Here is a 21884-nt window from a genome sequence, read left to right as displayed (position 1 = left end):
TTATGACATCGGAAATGATCTCCGGGGTATCTGGTACTCAGGGTACCTACTGTATACCTCGTCTTCTGGAGTTTAAGGCAAATTCATTAAAAAATTAGTCAAAAATCATTAGTAACGAGATAAACAGTAGGTACCCTGGGGACCAGGTACTCCAAAGATCATTTCCGATGTCATATTCGTCGTCAACGACCCAAAAACCTCCGAGTAACCTCCAGGATATCTTTTTCTTCTGGAGTTTTCGGCAAATTCACGAAAAAAATTAGCCAAAAATCATTACTCGGAAGTTTTGGGTCACTAACGACAAATATGACATCTGAAGTGGTCTACGGAGTACCTGGTACCCAAGGTACCTACTGTTTACCTCGTTTTCTGGAGTTTTTGACAAATTTGTTAAAAAATTAGTCAAAATTCATCACTCGGGGGTTTTTGGGGTCTGTGACGACCAATATGATATCGGAAGTGGTCTTTGGAGTACCTGCTACCCAGGACACCTACTGTTTATCTGGTGACTAATTTTTTAAAAATTTGCCTAAAACTCCAAAAGACGAGGTAACCAGTAGGTACCCTGGGCACCAGGTATTCCGTAGACCACTTCCGATGTCATATTCGTCGATAGCGACCCCAAAACCCCCCGAGTAATGATTTTTGACTAATTTTTAATGAATTTGCCGAAAACTCCAAAAGACGAGATAAACAGTACCTACGTACCCTGGGCGCCAGGTACTCCGGAGATCACTTTCGACGTCATATTCATTTTGAACGAGTAATAAAATTGAACTCATTTCCGCCGATAATAATTGACGAGTTCTGGTTCTGAATTTTTTTTATTATCTGTTTGAGATGCACTTTAAGAATGCATTTTTTTGATGCATTTTTCCAATATTAGATCATGGCTCCGGTTCACAAATATTTCCTGGCGCATTCACTAATCGAATGCAAAAAGAATTATTAAGATCCGTCTTGTCCTTTTTTTTTTTGAGGTCCAGTGCTTTATTGCTTCGACTAATCATAAAGACTATGATTACCTATTGTTGGTTTGTATGCAGCCTTCTTCCCAATCATTGCATTGAAATCTCCTAAGATAATATGCATGTCCTATTTGGGGAGAGTATCTGTCAGTTCCTCTAGTTACCCATACTTGTCTTTTATTACATGATCTTTCTTTTTATTTATTGGTACATGGGTAATGGGCAGCAACTAATATTTATGTAGTTGCCCTTTTAGTTTACCATAAACGAAGGTATTCATTGACGGGTTTGTATGTTAGGACTGACCCCATTAGATTTTACTTGACTATAAAGCCAGTGCCAAATTGGTGCTCCTGTTCACTTCTCCTGAAAATTACTACAGTAGTCCTTCTTCAGTTCATCTAATCTCTTGTAAGGCAGTTAAGTCCATGTTTCTGGATTTAAGTTCTTTGAATACCTGAGTTAGGGTTCCAGGCCGAGTACGTTCTAGGTTATATATTATTCATTATTCTTTGTCGTCGATTTTGTGGTCTCAAAAGATCCGTCCTTTTTCGGGGTACGTGTTTCGTTCTCATAACTGTTTTTTACAAGCAGGAATAGTTACTCTCTTGCTTAACCCTCCCCTTTCCTCATCCTGCACTGGGCACCAGTCAACGGTGGAATTTTTCTGTTTAGATGTCTACAATAACTAAAAAAGTTGCCAGATACTTGGATCAAACTCCTGAGAAAAATTTTGCCTGCCTGGACTATTAAAGTACGTCCGATGCGAGTGATATTGCCCCGGCATTGATGTTGCAGATCGAAACAAAAACGAAATGAAATACAAATTATGAGATTGTATGTTTTAGTACATACTTGAGCTCAATGCTGTCTTTGATAATAATTATTGCTGTTTGAATAACATTACTGTAATTAGTCTGGCTTCAAATTGCTAAATAAAGCTCTTTCTGAGGGGAGAAGGTTGTTAAAACATCACTGGAAATAATTAACTAGAGATAGATGATTTTAATGTCGACATCATTTATCTGATTTATTTGATACACACGTACTTATTCTATTACACTTAAACAGAGCAAAAATTATTAACATTCCAATAATTTATAGTAATACAAACTGAAAAATAGTGACTATCTATGGTTAACTTTGATAAAATTGAATAGAGATTGATTAAAAATAGGAAAGATTCCTGAAGTATGTAGATATGTATGTATTAATTTATAACATAGATAGTTTATTTTACTTAATTTCTCATTTCTTTCTCTGCGATGGGTTATTCGGTGATATTGCAAAACAAAAACCGATCTAATCGATCTCAGTAACGATACAAGAGACGACATATTACAGCATATTCAAAAGCAAAATCCAATAAATAATATCTATAAAATAATTTCAGCTGGTTTGAGAAATATGTCTGATCTATTCTCTATTCCAGGGCTTCCCAAACTGTGCGTCGCGACGCCCTGGGGCGTCGCGTGTCAGCGCGTACTTTTAATATAGAAAATATAATATAATATATATAATATATATACAGAAATAAAGGTCAAAATAAAAAAGTTAGTCCTAGTACGATCTCATCAAACGATTTCAATAATTACTTTACTTCAGTAGCTAAAAATATTAGAGGTTCTTTCAGTTCTACAAATGAAAATGTAGCTATAGATATTTTGAAAGATGTACACTCTCCTTGCCACTCTTTATTTTTACTACCTGTTACTGATATTGAAATCAGAAATGTTTTGCGTGGCTTGAAAAATTCACATTGTACAGATTTTTATTTTTAAACAAAAAAATAATTGTCGAAACTATTGATATTGTTATCGACAAATTAATTTTACTTTATAATAATTGCCTTACTGAGGGGATTTTCCCTGATGTACTAAAAGTAACAAAAGTGTTGCCACTATTCAAAAAAGGGTCTTTAGATGAAATTGGAAATTACCGTCCCATCTCTATCATTCCCATTTTCGGTAAAATTTTTGAAAGCATTCTTAATACTCGTTTGATAGAATAGGTATCTAGATAAACACAAAATACTTCACTGTAACCAATATGGCTTTAGAAAAAAGTGCAGCACTACACAAGCTATACAGAAAATTGTGAGAGATATAGTCGACGGCATGGAGGAAGGTCATTTCGTGTCTTTGACATTGTGTGATTTATCCAAAGCTGTTGACTGTGTTTCGCATAAATTATTGTTGGAAAAAACGCATCAATATGGTATAAGGGGAACCACTCTCAATCTATTTAGATCATATTTAACAAATAGAAAACAGGCAGTTTTTCTTAATAATAGCTATTCTGATTTGAACACGGTCGAATACGGGGTTCCTCAAGGTTCAATACTAGGACCCACTTTATTTCTTATTTATCTGAACGATCTATTTCACTACACTTTTCCCATAAAATGTGTGTGCTTTGCAGATGATACCACTCTCATAAATACTGACATTAATCATTATAATTTGAAAATTAAAATAGATAGTGATACTCAGAAAGCAAAAAACTGGTTTTTGCATAATGGTCTGAAGCTAAGTGAAGACAAAAATCAGAATTTGATGTTTAGTTCTGACCGGAAGTATGTTTTAGGAAATAGTGTTAAACTCTTAGGAATTTTCCTAGATGATAATTTGGACTGGAGTGCTCATACAGACTACTTAAGTTCTAAACTTGCTACAACTATATTTTTGATACGCAACTTAGTTTTTATGATCCCTAAAAGTACCCTTAAAATGATCTACTTTGCACTGTTCCATAGCCATTTAAAGTACGGAATAACTGTTTGGGGTGGCTCTTGTCACGCAGACAGAATTTTTAAGTTACAAAAGAAAGTAGTGAGGATACTTGCAGGAGCAGAGTATAGGGAACACTGTAAACCTTTATTTCAGAAGTTAGGTATTATGTCACTACCTTCACTCTATATATATGAGACGCTGATTGAAATTAATTCCAACAAAAGTAACTTTAACATAAACTCCAACTTCCATGATCACCATACAAGATCGAGCGATGCTATTAGAGCACAACGTTTTAGGTTGACGAAAAGTATAAAAAACTCAACTGATGTTAGTTTGTACAATTTTTTGCCAGATGAAGTAAAAAGTCTTCATTTACAGTCGTTTAAAAATAAAATAAAATCACACTTTTTAAAACATTGTTTTTACACAAAGACAGAGTACTTAGGTACCGCTTATAATACATTATAATAAGTACACTAGTTTGGTCAGGGTTTTTTTGCCGATTATGACGATATTTCATATTTTTAAGTTTATTTCATGTCTTTACGTTTTTACATAGTGTGTTAAATTGTTTAAATTTGTTAGTACCTGTTTGTATATCTGTTCATTATAATTTATAATATTTATCTTTTAAATTTTGTCAAAATTTTATAATGTAGGTACGTACTCTTTTGACTTGTCAAAAACAAAAGAAATTTTGTATATTTGATGAAATAAATTCTATTCTATTCTATTCTATATTTCTTCTTCTTCTTCGTCTAGCCATTCACGTCCGCATCTGAACATAAGCCTCCTCAAGTCTTCCTTTCCATTATTTTTTATTGTACGCTACTTGAAGCCAATTTGTTCCGGCAGTCCGGAAAATATATTTATTTGATTTTAAATCAGTATAAAATTTTATTTTAAATGAATATAAATCAAATAAAAATTAAAGATCAAGTCGATACCCCCCCCCCCTCAAAAAATTGTTCAATCCGAAAATGATTCGATAATCCACGAAATTATCTTGGAATAACTGTGTGGGCGTGTGTAGGGATGGTGCCAGAACGATATCTGAACAGTATGGAGGACTACAAGCTCTCATCAAAACCAAGGCTCCAAATGTAAAATGGTCACATTGTGTCATACATAGATAGGCCTTAGCAGCCAAGAACATTACACCTGAATTAAGTTTTGTGATGGATAGCATTATTAAAGTGGTGAACTATATTAAAACACGACTCTTGAAATCAAGAGTTTTCCATTTGTTAAACTTTACGAAGAAATGGGGCTGAACACCCCTCTTTAATTTATTATGCAACTCCCGTTGGCTGTCCAAAGACAACGTACTCGCACGTGTATACGAATTAAGAAACGAATTTTACACGTAGCGACATACAGAATCACATAATGATGTACAAAACTTTATTAATTCAGAGTTTATAATAAAATTAGCATATCTCTGTGACATATTTAACAAATTAAATGATCTTAGTAAGTCTTTGCAGGCAATACTCATATCCTGGAATTGACAGGTAGAATTACTGGGTTTCAGAAGAAGTTGCTCTTATGGAAGAGAAAATTAGAAGATCAAGAAATTTACTGTTTCCCTGCTTAACAAGGTACTCTACAAGAAAAATGGATAGAAATCGTCGATGTCTCTTTAAAAAATATGTTTACACAACACATGTTATCATTGAGGGAACACTTTGCAGTCATCCACACCATCAATACTTTCAACAGAGGAAGAAGAACAACTAACAGAATTGTTCTGTGATACCAGCCTAAAGCTTCAGTACGACAAGGACAAACTGTTTAAATTTTGGAGGTTAGCTTCTCATGAATATCATGCCATCAGCACTGCTGCATTAAAGATTTTATTGCCATTTGCGACTTCGTACTTGCGAGCAACGAGCTTTTCTACAGTTGCAGTAATTAAAAACAAGTACAGGTCAAACATAAACTAAAAGAAAGGAGTGGCAATTTCCAAACTGGAGCCCCGGTTTCATTAAGCTGTGCTCCAAAAATAAAGCACATCCCTCACATTAACCAACCAGTTACATAAATAAATATCCCTTTTTATTTCTGTGCCTATGTTTAGATTTCGTTCTTAATTTCTAATAAAAATTATAAATGTTCAAATAGTGTTTTTTGTTATAACTATAACCTGTTAATAGGCTAGTACTAAAATTGGTAAGTATTATTGGGGATTGGGTCGAGGGGTGTCGCAAAAAAATTCCAAAATCCCAAGGGCGTCACAGTACGAATAAGTTTGGGAAGCCCTGCTCTATTCGCATTAAAATCGAATTAGCATACTGCTTGTATGCCCACTTTTTATAAGAAATGAAATGATAGAAAAAGGGGTCTTCAGCATGTGAACTACGAATTGTATTAATTATGTTATTAGTTAATGTATTACAAGATTTTCTATGACATAAATGTAAATGGAATTTAATAAAAAAAGTTTTGTGCATAAAAAGATAAGTTTCCTTTAACTTTTTTTTTGAAGGTAAAAATAAAAACCAAAAACTCGAATATTTAAATTTTTCGCAACAAATTTTAAGGTTATCAGAAAAAAGTCTAAATAAAAAATATGAATTAATAGATATTGTTATTACCTACAACTTTTCTATGTAACTTTTTTTGCACAGGACTTGCAGTTTGATGGGAAACCGTAACACATTGTTTTTTACTCTTAAAAACTTACCCCCTTTTACTTCTCGGCCCCAGATCGCCGGTTAATGACTTTTGTTTTTATTTTTGTTATGTTTTGTTCCCTTTTGCAATGAGTTTTACCCTGTTACTATTTTTGATCTCAAAAAGTACCGACCTGGTCTGGGCCTATCAGCCATTTTTGCTTATTTTTATTTTGTTCGTTTATTAACACTTTTTTTATTCTGATTATACACTGATTTATTCCTACATCTCACCCTTCCTGGAAACCTTTATAAGTCATTATTATTTTTTTTGATAAATAAATTTTCAAAAGTAATTAAAGAAATCAAACACACAAGTAAATATTTAAATATTTTATTAAATTAAGTTAGTCTCAAATAAGCATATATGATAATTACTATGTACATTATAGTGCTTTGGAATCCTGACGAAAATATATTTTCAAATTATTTACAAAATATATACACATTTCTAAGTATGATAGTAATATAGGAATCATATTAAAAAGTTCAAAATTTTAAAGCAGAAACATTAAGTTTTGAAAAATCACAAATTACTCATTATGCTTAATTTCTACGGAATCAATACAAATTCTGGCTTTGTTTACTGGAAATGTTTACTTACAGGAAAATGTTCAAAAATGATTAAAAAAGTTAATAAAATAGCTAATAATATTAATTTTTATAATATTTATATCCATTTTGTCGGGGACAACACAAAACACTGCCTGACTCCCTAAAGAATCTTACACTCTTATGTCTTGCCATTCATACGAATAGTGGCTATTTGACACCATCCGTGGAAAAATAAATTTAATACATATTGGTGCACAAATTGTAATAAAGGCGAACAAGGGATAGAAAACGTTTACAAGAACTTGAAAAAATATTACACCTAACAAAATCTGTAAACAACAGGACTATACAGACTAGGAGAGATTTGAACGCAAAACTCGTGATGTTAAATGTGGATCCGCATTAGGACGGAGGCCTATTGTGGAGCCCGCAAAGAGTATAGCATGAAATTTTTAAGATTTGGGAATAAATAAAACAAGAAGAACGAACAAGACATTGACGAAAAATAACAAGATCCGATACCAACAATACAAAGTATAATAACAATAAAGATATGAAATGTCTCATATATTATTATGTATGAAAATTCTCATATTATTATTTTGCCCTTTGATTCATCTCATTGACTTTCCGGTTCTTCCTCTACCCATTTTTCCATTCATTTCTATTTTTGGCCGTCAGCCATAATTATTCAATAGTTTTCCATTTATTGCCCTTTATTATTTTTCCTTCTTCTTCCCATTTCTACTCTCTGCCTTGTAATTCTTTCTGGTTTCTTTTTACTAATACCTATGTCCTAACGGAAACATTTGCTTATGTTTAATGTACTTAGTAATAGGTTTCTGCTTTGTCATTTGTCTAATATCTTCATTTCTTATCCTGTCCCATTTTGTTTTTCTTAACATTTTTCTCAAATGCTTCATTTCGATTGCGCAAATTTTTTATTTATTTTTTTTTTCTGAATTTTTCGGTTTTCGCTTACGTATGTTATTATTGGCACTGTTGTGGTATTGTGAAGTTTTCCCTATTTCTTCTCTTGCTATATCCGGTAAGCTTTCCACTACTTTGTCTCCAGTAAGTATTTTTCTGAGAGTCCATTCCCAAATATTTCTGTATAATGTTCTTACGAATTTTAAAATGTTTCTATTTTCTCCATTTTTAGTTGATTGTTTTTGTCTTTTATCGCTCTATTGCTCTATTTTCTATCTCTGTCTATATTACGCTATTTTTCTTTGGTTGCATTTTAATCTCTTTTTATGAGTAGTTATACGTTATATTTGAAAATAAAATACAAAACTTGCTAAACAAATATGACAGCTACAATAAAAAAACCAATGAACTAGCAGAAGTAAGAAAACAGGAACAGGAAAGAAATAAAAACAGAACAAAAACAACCTCAATGAAAGGAATGTATAGAAATTCGTTTACATAGGAGATGGCACAGAATAAAGAAGATGAAACAATAATTGTGTTGTGAAATTAAGTTAGTCTTTTTTTTCTGTCTGTGACGTCTAAATATATTATGTGTGGGTAGCAGTAATATAGCTAGCCAGTAAACTAGTAATCTTTCATTATTGACTCTGACAAAAGAAATATGTTTTTCCAACATTCTACTAAAAATGTACACAATCCCATTAATACTTGTTTAATCATCTCATATTTCTCATTCCAGAAATGACAATACGATCTTGGCATATCACAATAACATTCATCAATATTTTTATTTACTCAAAGCAAACAACTTTCAACCAATTTCATTATTTTTCTTTATATTTCCTATTATTTCGGGTTAATACAATAAAATCAAGTAAATTCTATTTGTGTCATTAGTTTAAATGGCATTATTACACTTTTTATTTCTGCTTTTAAAATCTACAACTTTTCTTTCTATAATATAGTTGAATCTATCAATATCGTTGTCAAACAAATTTGCTAAAATCATTTGAAAGTTTAACAATTCACAACCTTATACATAAAAGTTTTTCTTTGACCTGGTGGTTGATACATGGAAATAAGAGTAAACTTTTTAAAAGGGTGGTACATATTTCTAACTAAAAATGCAAAATTTAAGCTATAATCAAATTAATTTACATTGAGAATTGGTTTATGATAAGTACTGATAAAATTGTAAATGTATAGCGACCAATGGAAAAGTACATGTTAGATATTAAAGTAATATTGAGTATCTAACAGTAACAAACAAGCAGTTCAGAGGAGTAAATAAAATGAGGGAAGTTGCAGCAATAAATTTAATTATAATATAGAGTAAACTATTTGAAAAAATTATGAGGGATTACGTAAAGAGTAATATTTTGGGGAATCATGGAATGGAAGTATAAGTTAGAAAGAGGAAGACCTCAGGTTAGTTAAAATAACAGAAATATGCTAGAACAAGTTGTAAAACAATATCATTGGAAAGAGAGCCAGCAGGAAAGCAGACAAAGAGGGACCTGTATCGAAAATAGAAAAAATTTTAGACGATATAATAGAATAAATAATACAATAATACTCAACAGGAATTGTCTTCAAATAGCATAAAGGTCAGTACATTAAACAAAATTTCAGTAACAAAATACAATACAGCTAATGGTTTAGGAATAGCGTAGTCCACTAAAATTCAAAAAAAGGTGACAAGCTACTCACTGCTTCAGACATAATAAATTTATTATAACTGATTCTAAATAGTCGTTGATATGGATGAAAATAATTAGACAGTTATCTCTGCTTTGCACATTGTTGAAATTCGCTTTATTTTTATACACTGGTATCAATGATAACTGGTATCACGGTTCCCCTTTATCTTTTACTTCCATAGTTGTATTAAAAAATCTGTTTTCCTGTAACACAGTCCATATTTCCACAGGGGTATCACCTGAGTCTATTACTTAGCTTATTTACTTTTATCTTGACTGATTACAACATTTCCCTTTTATCATTTTGAAAAGCTTAATATTATGTAAAAAAGTTAAATTTGATTTAATGTTATATAGAGCCTTGTATGTGGTCACACAGTTCAGGTATTTAATTACTTTCCGTGTCCGGAACACCAACAACTTTAAATTCTGTATTTCCAATGGTTGGCTACATAGATGGCCCTGTCACTGGCAATAATTAAGTCTTCTTCTGTGTAAGTCTCTGTCATCTGTGTGCATGATGGTAGATGCCGGCTGGTCTGAACCGCGCCACAGTCGCAGGTCCTCCTGGTATCCCCATTTTTTCAGGTTATCATCAGAATACGGTAAATTGTGTCCAGCAGCCATTTCCTCTAAGGGAGGAAAATGTGTCGCGGTAGCTGACGCTTGCCATAGGTGTATTCAGCGCGTCTCTGGCGCTTCGGGGATGGATCTTGATGTTTTTAGGAAGCTTTTCCGAGATCTTGGTCTGCTTGGCTGAGTTTGGTGGTAATATTAGTGGTGTCTTCGGTCCGTCTCCTGCTTTTTTCGTTTTACCTCTGACGTGACCTTCCTCCTGATAGGTGGTGAAGCAATCCCAGCTATGGGGTATACCTCTTCGATAGGTGTCGGTTCCAGGCAACCCGATATTATACGAACCGTTTCATTTAGAGCCACGTCGACGTTCTTTGCGTGAGCAGAGTTTGCCCATACTGGTGCTTTAAACTCCGCGGCCTAAAAACACAATGCTAAGCTAAGGCAGAAATGCGGAGAGTGTGTGGTTGTGCTCCCCATTTTGTATTAGTTAGCTTGCGGATAATTTTATTTCTGGCACTTACTTTCTTCTTGACATAATCTTGACAGTGGTATCGGTAAGACAGAGTTCTATCCAGACGGATGCCAAGGTATTTTGGCATCTCGTTGTGTTCCAGCATCTAGCCACGCCATTCCACCTCCAGCGGCGTTCGGGTATGCTTGTTTCTAAGGTGGAAAGTACATACCTGGATTTTTGTGGAATTGGGTTTCAGATGGTTTTTATCGTAGTATAGAGCTAAGTCTCCCAGGGCATCTGTCAGTTTCACTTCGACTTCATTGAATGTATTTCACCGAGCTGCCACAGCCGTATCATCATCGTAAATAAATTGCCTTTTTTGTTGGTGTATGGGTTGGTCGTTGGTGTATATGTTGTATAAAATCGGCGTGAGGACACTTCCCTGTGGTAGCCCATTTTTTGGTCCCTCCACCGACTGTTCTTGGACTGGAGCGTTACGTAGAAGCGTCTATTCTGGAGGAGACAGTTCACTAACCTTGTTAGTCGGAAATCCTTTGTAGTTTCGTAGAGTTTTACGAGTAGCCGTTGATGGTTAACTGTGTCATAGGCGGCAATTAGGTCTATGAACGCTACTCCAGTTATTTCTTTCCGTTCAAAACCATCTTCAATATGTTGGGTGAGATTAATAATTTGAGTGCAGCAGCACTTTCCGGGTCTGAATCCTGCTTGTTCTGGAATAATTTTAGTCTCCACATATTCAGCGTGTGTAGGGTAATAGCGGATGAACCCATTGATGGAAGCATAGACCTTTCCTGAGCCTTGAAGGACATCTAGGTTGGTACTACTCCCAAAAGCTGGGGTTGTAGTGTTGCCATGTGTGTAGTATTCCCATGTCTGTAATTCTTAAAATCCATAGTTTTGTGTCGGTCCAAGTTTTATGTTGATTTTCTGTAGCTTCTGGTGTGCTGATGTTTTTTAGAACCAACTGAAATTTGCTTACCAGCAAAGGTACTTTTTTAATAGTGCTTGTTGTTTTTGTAGTTCTGTGTAACCTTATTTTGACTTCTGCTCTTAGCAATTTGTAATAGGACCCATATTCAGAACTAGGCTTGGTTCCTACATCTTTGCCTGAAGTTTTTCATCTCTTCTTTACCAGAATATAATCAATTTAATTTTTGTACCTTCCACCCAGCTACATCCATGTAGTTAGATAATCTTCTAGACTGTTTTGTTAAAATATTATATTATAATGTATTGTATTTTATCAATTGTTTAATGCTTTCTGCATATGCAAAATATATCTTTATTTAATAAACTTTTTCACTTTAGAGAACATCATTGATACCAATATGTTATATATTTTTGTATTCACCACAGCCAAAATTATAATACGGTCAATTATAATTACTTTTAATAATTACACGACAAGTTGCATAACTACTAACGCCTAACGATTCTACTATTCCACTCCATTTATCGTTTGCTCTAAATGATTATTGCAGAGCAATTAGCTAACTATATCAACTGTGCTATCTGATAATTAGCGTAAATTTTACAAATTTTTGATTAGAAGCGTGTAAAAACTATTAGAGTTATAACATTTGACAATTATTTAGAGCATTGCCATATTATAGTATTTAGTCGATGAGCAAGAGGATGATTACATACAATCTGCATTAGTTGGTTTTCTTTAGAGTAGTAATCTTTTTATTATTGTCAGTCAATGGTTACGGCATTAAAAATGGGCTATTTTTAATAACTTCTTTGGCACAGTAATTCCTTTTCATAATATACTTCCCTGACTAGCCATTTTTGTGTTGTCAATTCATCTGGTCCATACTCCACTGGTCAGTTCATCATTGAAAATTCTCTTTTTCTTTTCATTCGTGATTTGTCGAGACATTTATGAATTTTTTACGTTTCCATGATTTATTTTTGTGTTAAATGATCTCATGCACCTATTGACATCCAATATATCAGGTTCTTTATATTAACAATAAATTAAGTTAATAATAATTAGTCTTTTACTTTAGAATGTAAAATAGATTTCTTAGTACTTATGTATTTTTTTACCCAAAAATTATACAGATTAGAGATCTATTATTTTCTTTTTATTTTGTAGGTTTGGTGAATACTTTTTGAGAATCAATGTCAAGATTAAACCTAGTGACTTAGTTCTTCATCTTCGTCAGCCATTTTTCCTTCACTCCTAGATATAGGTCTGTCATAACTGCTTCCATTTTTCTCTATCTTGCGACAATTGATTCCACTGTTTGGCTGCCATTGCTCTTATGTCATCTACCAATGTCTTTTGAGGTCTTTCCATGCTTTTTCTCCTCCTCCTTGGTCTACGTTCTAAGATTCTCCGCGTCCACCTGTTATCATCATATCGTCTCCTTAGTACTATAACTTGATAACTCCAAAATTGACGTTTTTGAGATAACTAGTTCACAAGATGTATTTTATTTGCCTCCATATTTTGTAAAACCTTGATAACTCGCTCCAAACGGGTTAAGTATTTATTTATGATTGACGAAAGTTGATAAATAAAACTCAAATGCTCCTAATATTCTAGTGCTAAGTGCTAAAACTTGACAACATAAGTTATCAAACTATAGGTTAATCGAACTAATCATGAATACGACATACACTGAATGCTACAACTAGCTAACTCTAGTTATCTAGTTGTAGCACTTATTTTTCTGAAACCATTGAGCTTACCACGTAATTGCTATCTGTTTATTCGGTTCATGTTACTGCAAAAATTCGAGAATTGTCAGCAGATCTGCCAACCCCCATGGCAGGGGACTAATTTTAACCAAAATAATGCTCAAAATATTAGTTTGGTTAAAAAGTTCACTTAGATGCAACTTGGCACGGCATGCGACATTACCAAATGTTAACATTGTGGTGGTGCTAAAAGTTGATAACTTTAATTATTCATGTTATTTTCCATATTGGAAAACAAATTTGCACCGTATTCCTAAATAAATCAGTAGCCAAAAAGTTAGGGAACAGTATTTTAAAGCTGCAGAGTGAATTCCTTATTTACCAACATCATGGTAGCAGCACAAATATCTTTAACCCTTTGCTTCCTGAAAATATTTCAATCAAAAATTGAGGTAAAAATTAAATAATCTTATTCTATTGGATTCCTAAAAGAAAAAAGTGAAAAATATATGTTTTATGAAAAGCGATATGTTTTATAGTAGAAGGAGCCTTGTACGTCATATAACGTGAGTGGTTTCAGGCAAATACCACTGAGATCGTAGCATGTATCTTTAAACCCGTTTATCTCAGAACTACTAATTTGGAGTTATCAAGTTATAGTATTAAAGCGACGATATTATCTGGCTATGTGACCTGTCCACGTCCAGCGGTATATTTCATTTCAGTACTGTAACTTGTTTTACCATATCCCTGATTGTCTAATAATAACTGTCCCAGTTGACTACTTAAGCTTGACATGTATTTTTTGCAGGACAAAAATAATGGAAAAACTGCTCTGTTGTAATTTGCACTTTAACAACTAACGAAAGGTAAATCAGTTGGATAAATAATATTCCTGATGGAGTTTTAGGAGAACTGGGAACAAGATGGCTAACAGGTTTATTTAATAGAACCGTGAAAATGGAACAAATGCCAAATGAATATAGAAGCCTTCTGTTAGGACCTTTTTATAAAAACAAAGAGGAAATAAAACAATTAACAAACCACAGGGCAAGAATCTTGTCACATCATCAAAATATGAGATACAGTAATTGATAGAGAATACTGAAGCAACTGAAACAAAACCAGAGCATCAGTTTCAGCGGCTTTCGCTATAAGACAGGTGATGAAAAAATACAGGAATAGTGAAAAAACTTGCTATTCATTGATTTTGAGAAATCATATGTTAGGGTCTCTCAAGAGATTCTGAGACATTACTGGTCACACGTTTTTTATCAAACGAACTCTTGCGTTTGTAGATAGCACAGTTATAGCAAACTAGTTAGCAAGAATGTTCTCTCTAATATATTTCAAACTGTCCTAAAAGAAAGAATAAGAAAATAAAAATTAAAAATAGGAAATGGTTGAATGCTCGAATATATGAATTTTAAAAGTCAAAAGGCAGATATCGAGCACTGAATTTATTAAATCTTGCCCAAGTATACTTTCGCTATCTAGAGCATCCTCAGGGGCATTTCGTCAATAAAAGAAGGTATCCTCGAATGTCATTTAGATAATTAAAATAAATAATTTGTTGGCAAACTGAAATTAACATCTAACTAAACACTGAAAAAGGGACAAAACGGATTTACTTTAATTTATCTGTTTTGTCCCTTGTTCAGTGTTTAGTAAGATGTTAATTTAAGTTTGCCAACAAATTATTTATTTTAATTAAATGACATTCGAGGATACCTTCTTTTATTGACGAAATGCTCCTGAGGATGCTCTAGATAGCGAAAGTATACTTGGGCAAGATTTAATAAATTCAGTGCTCGATATCTGCCTTTTGACTTAAAAAAAAATAAAAATAAAACTTAGTTTACTTGAACCCTGATACTTTGATGCAAGAAGTAAATGGTTACCCTTTGTTCAATTTTTAATGGACTACGACTGTGTGTCATATTATGTATGAAATGAGAATGTTCACAGTTATTGCTTATGTTAACAAAATTTATAGGTTTTGGGGCCACATTTAAACAAATTATTACATCCGTCACTTGACTTTTCTTATTTAGTTGCGACGTTTCAGGGGCGTTTCATCAATATATCGGTTTCTAAACTTTGGTGCGTCCAATAACAAGAGTCATCATAATCATTATTTTTTTTGCCTTATCCCTACGCGGGGTCTGCTTCCCTTATTTCATTTCTCCACACAATTCTATCTTGGGTCATATCAATGTTAATCGCCTTTACCAACATGTCCTGCCTTATCGTCTCCACCCAGGTTTTCTTTGGTCTTCCTCTCCTACTCATCGACGTCTCGACGTTGAACATGATCATACCATCTTAACCTATGCTCTCTTATTTTGGCATCAATTGGTGCCACACATAGACTTTCTCTAATATACCCATTTCTAATCTTATCCTTCTTTGTCACTCCACTCATCCATCTAGGCATTCTCATTTTCGCCACATGTCTCTTCCAATGGTCTCCATGCTTCCCCAGGAATGTCATCTGGTCCGACTGCTTTTTCTTTCTTTATTGTTTGAAGCGCTTGAGCCACTTCCTCGTTTGTTATTAGAGTCCGATAACAAGAGTACTCTTAAAAATTTGGCAGACAATATTACCAGTGAATTGTAAATATTTTTATCAAACAATCCTGCAAACATCAGCTGTGAGGGTATAATACATTTTATAACTCTTTATTAGGCGTGCGCCCCACCTCCCCATAAGGGGACGTACTATGGGATGATTTTTTGCAAGATTTTTTGATAAAAATACTAACCATTTACTGATAATATTGTCTGCCAAATTTTTAGAGTATTCTGGTTGTCGGGAGCACCAATGTTTAGAAACCAATATATTTATGAAACGTCCCCCTCCCGAAAATTTTACAAAATAGAAAAGTTGTCCGACTCACATGAATAATTGAATGAAAAGGTCTCCTGAGAGAGGTAATAATTTGTTTTAAGTGTGGGCCCAAAGTGTATTACGAAATAGCATTTATTACAATTCGTACCCGTTCTGTCGAAATCTATGGAGGTATTTATACAGTGTTTTTACCTTACTAAACCAATCACATCTAGTAATCAAAGGCAGCGCAATGTGACAAAAATCCAAATGTTTTTTATACTTTAATTAACATAAAAAGTATTAGTAGGTTAATTGGATTATATAAACCGGAAACAGAATATTAGAGTTAACTTTAACAACTTTTATACCATCAGTATTTTTATTTATTTATTTTACAATTGACAGTTGGCGTAACTGTGTTAAATCAAAACCAGAAAGTTCGACTTTTAATATACCTACATAATATGTATTATAGCCAAGATGAAAAATAGATTTTTTAAAAGTTGAAAAACAAAATTATGTCGATGTCCGAAGTGGACATCAAAACATGGAAGTGGGTAAAATATTACACAACGTTCTACTTTTTGTTTTGTTCAACGTTTTGTTTTTCAGTTCCTACTACTCGTACAATATCCAGATTTTAACATTTCGTGTAAAAATTTGCAAGACATTACAGCATATTTACATACTTTTAAAGTAATTTTCTTTTAAATCCATTATCTTGTGTTAAAAGGGTGTAGGAGCCATTGGACAGAGTTTTGCTTGTGTTGTCAATATCTCCAGCCTTATTTCTGCATCTTATTGTTCCTGATTCTCTTGTCTACTTTTGGTTTTGACAGAATTTTCTGGTTTTTAGGGGTTTATATAGTTCTCCTTTTGCTCTAAGCCCAAATATTGACAATATTAAAACTTATGCAAGAAATTCCCAAACAATCAAGAACAGGATCACAACGGATAAAATATCAAGTAGAGCAGTTCCAAGATAAAAAGGTTACAAAAAAAAATAGAGGAGCCAATGAACAAGAGGTTGGCAATAATCACTACGAACTTAAACGAGGAATCTAAATGACTATGCTGGCAACAGAAGAGAAATATGCCGAAAAACAACTAGAAATAATAAAAGTAATTTTCTTTTAAATCCATTATCTTGTGTTAAAAGGGTGTAGGAGCCATTGGACAGAGTTTTGCTTGTGTTGTCAATATCTCCAGCCTTATTTCTGCATCTTATTGTTCCTGATTCTCTTGTCTACTTTTGGTTTTGGCAGAATTTTCTGGTTTTTAGGGGTTTATATAGTTCTCCTTTTGCTCTAAGCCCAAATATTGACAATATTAAAACTTATGCAAGAAATTCCCAAACAATCAAGAACAGGATCACAACGGATAAAATATCAAGTAGAGCAGTTCCAAGATAAAAAGGTTACAAAAAAAAATAGAGGAGCCAATGAACAAGAGGTTGGCAATAATCACTACGAACTTAAACGAGGAATCTAAATGACTATGCTGGCAACAGAAGAGAAATATGCCGAAAAACAACTAGAAATAATAAAAGTAATTTTCTTTTAAATCCATTATCTTGTGTTAAAAGGGTGTAGGAGCCATTGGACAGAGTTTTGCTTGTGTTGTCAATATCTCCAGCCTTATTTCTGCATCTTATTGTTCCTGATTCTCTTGTCTACTTTTGGTTTTGGCAGAATTTTCTGGTTTTTAGGGGTTTATATAGTTCTCCTTTTGCTCTAAGCCCAAATATTGACAATATTAAAACTTATGCAAGAAATTCCCAAACAATCAAGAACAGGATCACAACGGATAAAATATCAAGTAGAGCAGTTCCAAGATAAAAAGGTTACAAAAAAAAATAGAGGAGCCAATGAACAAGAGGTTGGCAATAATCACTACGAACTTAAACGAGGAATCTAAATGACTATGCTGGCAACAGAAGAGAAATATGCCGAAAAACAACTAGAAATAATAAAGATTTTTAAAAAGAAGTTGAAAAATTTTGTTAAAGAATAAAAAATCACGAGTGACACGAAATAAAAGCATAATGTGTTGCATAAATAAAAATGGTATGTTACTAGAAGACAAGACATAATAACTGATAAATGCCAAACAGATACAGAAATACAAGAACGGATACAAGAAACAGAACAACAAATACAAGAACTGATAGAGAAGGAGGTAATAGAAGTAATAAGTTACGTAAAAAGTAATAAAGTAAAGGAGAAAGCAGAGTGCGAGCAGAAGTACTAAAAGTGGAAGGAGATATGCTGGAGCAAAAAAGCTGGATCGACTTATAAAATATATTATGAGAAAACGAAAAAATTCCATAGCAATGAAACACAGTATTCTTCTGCCCAACTCACAAGAAAGGTGATAAAAGTATCTGTGAACATTACTATGACTATGACTATTACCACACATTGTTAGAGGCAGTATATACGGTATTAGCAAAAATTATAAGAAGTAGAACTAACAACTACGAAACAGAGATAATAGGAGAAAACCATGCTAGTTTCAGACTGGAAAGAATAACAACTGACCAAATTTTCATGCTAAAATTATTACTAAGCAATCTTGAGAAAATTTTTTGGTGGTATAAAGGAGGCTAACGGAGAATGGCGCAGAAGAACAAATCAGGAGCTGATGGAAATATGTAGAAATAACAGAATCAAAGTAACACATAAAATAAGGACACAGAGAGTTAGATGGTTGGGGCATGTTTTAAGAATGTCAAAAGAAAGAAACTTTTTAAGAGTTTTGCAAGCAGGATAACAAGAAAAAAGAAGAAGAGGGGACCACGAAGGAAGTGGTTTGAAGCTGCACGGATTGACATAGGAGAAATGGAAAAAACGGAAAGGCGAGAAGAAGTGAAGGATTGGAAAAAGTGGAAGAAGCTACTCAAGACTACCGAATCCAAGAGCTTCGCAGGCCTGTAGTGCTGCTCTATATATTACTCTAAATTTTTTTTTTATATACTTCTCTCTCGTTAAACTTTCTTTTTTTTTCGAACTACTTTATCAAACCATTGTTCTTAGGTTATTTCCACTTTTCTGGAACCCTGTTTATAATAATTTCTTTAGTTTTTTACGTAGACAAAGACAAAGTCAAACACGCTCTTTTTAAAGGGCCTTATATCAAAAACTTGTTTAAATCACATGATTTGTTGGCTTGATGCTTTACTGCGTCAGGAACTTTCTCCTACTTCACGTGCCATATGAGAATTATCCGACGTTAACAATCACCATTGCAAAGGCTTCTAAATCTTCTGCAATATGGAATAATTGACCTGCATTTGATATCTGAGTCCATTGGAGAATGTTTTTTAAATAAAAAAACTTGTTTTCTTACTACACTTATACGGCCCTCCGTTATGCATTTAAGGATCAGTTATAGTATTTTATATCGACTACCCCTCAAAATATTTCTAAAGGTTTTCTCAAAATATTTCTAATTTCATGGAAGATTATACCGAAAGCTAGAAGATGATATGGATGATACCCAGTTTGGGTTGCGCAAAGGACTTGAAACAAGAGAGGCATTGTTTGCGTTTAATGTCCTCTCTCAAAGATGCTTAGATATGAACCTGGATATTTATTCCTGTTTCATCGACTTCGAAAAATCGTTCTACAGGGTCCGACATGAAAAACTATTAGAATTATTGAAAAACACAGATATAGACAGACGAGATTTACGAATTATCATCAATCTGTATTGGAATCAAAAGGCCAATATAAAGATAGAAGAACAAGAATCCGAAAATATTGATATAAAGATAGGAGTAAGACAGGGTTGTGTTCTGTCGCCGATACTGTTTAACGTGTACAGTGAAGCCATATTTCAGGAAGCGATAGCGGAGCTAAGTGATTGAATCTCTATAAACGGAAGAATAGTAAATAACATAAGATTCGCTGATGATAGCATTATATTGGCAGACACCCTGGGATCGCTGCAAGAATTGCCAAATAAAATTAACGATTATTGCATTCGATACGGACTAAAAATAAACAAGAAAAAAACTAAATTTATAATTGTCTCGAAAACACATGTAAATGAAAGGTTATTGATAGAGCAAACCCAAATAGAAAAAGTAAATGGTAGGTAAAATATCTGGGAACCTGGGTTGATGGCAAAAATGACCAAAGCAAAGAAATTAAAGTGCGAGTTGAAACTGCAAGGCAAGCATTTATAAAAATGAAGACACTGCTTACAAACAAAGACCTTCAGTTGCCTCTCAGATTAAGGGCTCTAAGATGCTACATATTTTCTATATTACTATACGGAATGGAAGCTTGGACAATGAAGAGACAACACATAAGAACAATAGAATCGTTCGAAATGTGGTGTTACAGAAGAATATTGAAAATTCAGCGGGTTCAAAGGATTACCAATGTTGAAGTGCTACGACGTTTAAATAAGGAGTTAGAAATTATGAACAGTATAAAACCTAGAAAACTGGAATATTTGGGTCACATTACCAGAGGAGAAAAATATGAGTTGCTGAGAATTACTATGCAAGGAAGGATCCAAGAAAGAAGAAGCATGGGAAGAAGACGCATCTCCTAACTGAGGAACCTTAGAGAATAGTTTAACTGTAGTTCATTACAACTGTTCAGAGCAGCAGCCAACAAAGTGACCATAGCCATTATGATATCCAACCTCCGATAGGAGAGGGAACTTTAAGAAGAAACCCCTCACTATATGTCTCAGATAAGACATTCTCCGGCGTATAACAATCTTTAGCAGTTCTTTGTCTTTTTTAATCCTCCTTAGTACTTCCTCATAAGTATTTATTGCTGTCAAAGGTATCTTCAGCATCCGTCTATGAACCTACATAATGCTAATTAAGATTTATTTGCACGTAAATGATATTAAGCTGTAAATTATACAACGTTGTACTACATGGGCACATACCACAATTATTTAATATGATATGGGTGTTGACTGCAAAAATTAATGACCCCAGTATCATTAGAAATAATGTGGAACGCATCCGGTAACTTTTTGCAAAATGTTTGCCGGTAACTTTTTGCTGAAATAACATAGGTACAATAGACCAACGAGCAATCAAATTTTAAATGCTTTTTTTACTGAATGTTCGTTAAATTTTAGTTTCGTTAGATTAGTATTTCGTAAACTATTTGAAAAAAACTTCAGGCGTTAAAATGGTTCCGTCGAATTCCATGTCTTTTGTTTAACGGTCTCTTTTATGCTTACATGAAAAATGCCGCTAATGGGTTGTATCAACTTTACTTCTTCTTCCAAACTGAAGTGAATTCCTTTTTGAATTACCGTATGAGTGTATAAAATCAGCCTGTTTCGTTTACTGCTCTAAATGCTTTCACGTTTTGACAAAAGGTTCTACATAAAACGTTTTGAGATATTTCTCTACAATTGTGCGACTATTTTTTACTATTATGTGCTTAATATCAGTAGTAGAAGGATTGAGATACGAGTGTTGTTCAATAAAATTGAAGCAGGGAAGGATTTTCTAGATGAGTGGAATCTATCATACATGTCCTACATTTTCCAAAAAGGTGACAAAAGGACAACAAATCACTACAGAGAGATCAGTCAGATAATGCCTTCAATAGCAAAAATCTTTTCCACAGTTATAAAAGAAGCAATAAAACGGCACATGGACCATTAAGACAAAGAACTAGCCGGATGCCTAAAAGAATGCTAAAAGCCAGATCATGTCTAGATAATATATCATAATACAAATGATAGAAAACAAGACAGAGAAAAATACTGAAACACGTATAACCTTTACCGATTTTGAGAAAGC

The sequence above is a fragment of the Diabrotica virgifera genome, chromosome 2 (genome assembly GCF_917563875.1).
Source record: "Diabrotica virgifera virgifera chromosome 2, PGI_DIABVI_V3a".
Classification (NCBI taxonomy): domain Eukaryota; kingdom Metazoa; phylum Arthropoda; class Insecta; order Coleoptera; family Chrysomelidae; genus Diabrotica; species Diabrotica virgifera.
This window is presented reverse-complemented; position numbering follows the sequence as displayed.